This window comes from Solea senegalensis, linkage group LG13 (assembly GCF_019176455.1).
Source record: "Solea senegalensis isolate Sse05_10M linkage group LG13, IFAPA_SoseM_1, whole genome shotgun sequence".
NCBI lineage: Eukaryota > Metazoa > Chordata > Actinopteri > Pleuronectiformes > Soleidae > Solea > Solea senegalensis.
Genome location: NC_058033.1, coordinates 5,087,157 through 5,087,746, shown reverse-complemented (window position 1 = coordinate 5,087,746; position 590 = coordinate 5,087,157).

Genomic DNA, 590 nt, shown 5'->3' with positions numbered 1-590 from the left:
CCTGAATCTTAACATTTCCAATCACAGGAGTAATTGCTGAAATCAGGGAGCACATTTAGCAGTTTCTGGAATGTAACAAAGCTCTGCTGTGACAGAAAATAGTTTTTTTGGTTTCTAAAGGTGGCAGGAGGAGTAAAACTCAACACATTCAGCCATCAATTCTATCAAAACGGTCTTACTTCACCCTCATTCCTTCACAAACACAAATGAGTTTGAAGCTCAGAGGAGATTGGACCTCTGCAGTTGCAGCTCCCAAACTTTGGAACACGTAAATGCTCCATTCACCGCCTGCTTAAAAACACACACCCTTCCTACTTTTTAAAACTTTCAACAAAACATAACACAGATTACTGGACTGTAGGGAAACAAAATTAATTGGTAAATGGAAGAAAAACACACTTCCATTCAAAACCATAACCTCAGAACGGCTGTGGGAGAACAACACAGGTGCAGGCAATAGCTCCTGATTAGCAAGGACAACTGTGACCAGAATTCTGGATTTCAGTCCACAACGCCATACAAATTAATTTATTTGGACTTACAAGTAAACTAAATAGGTTTGTTGATGCACACATAATCTAAAAAAGTAG